We start from the raw sequence: 312 nt of genomic DNA, 5'->3' as shown, positions 1-312 counted from the left end.
ACTTCATTTCTGCTACCTAATCTGTGAGTTTAGGCACTTCTGTTAATCCTAAGATAGATATGTAAATATTACATTAACTGATAAATTTCCTAATTTGCTTTTCTCATCAGTGGATTCATCAAGCAATAGAAAAATACTGCAAAACATTGCAATAGAGTAACGAAAACAAATAAAATAGAATATGCCTTACCATATTCTATAGATTTTTTATCTTACAAACAAGACGAAGAGGAAAACTCACGAAGGAAAAAATACGTATCTATCTATCATACAAGCCATCAATCTCTACTCTCATAATAAACTTCTATATAA

The 312-nt window shown here is 29.2% G+C and overlaps 1 protein-coding gene across 1 annotated transcript in view; it reads right to left on the bottom strand.

The window, feature by feature from the left end:
* LOC119593585 (sodium- and chloride-dependent GABA transporter ine-like) overlaps positions 1 to 312 on the bottom strand; it is a 6,140-nt gene that overhangs the window by 4,651 nt on the left and 1,177 nt on the right. The gene's annotated exons all lie outside the window — the stretch shown is intronic.

Source organism: Penaeus monodon, chromosome 32 (genome assembly GCF_015228065.2).
Source record: "Penaeus monodon isolate SGIC_2016 chromosome 32, NSTDA_Pmon_1, whole genome shotgun sequence".
NCBI lineage: Eukaryota > Metazoa > Arthropoda > Malacostraca > Decapoda > Penaeidae > Penaeus > Penaeus monodon.
Note: the sequence above shows the minus strand (reverse complement) of the source record. Positions and strands in the feature narration are given on the sequence as shown.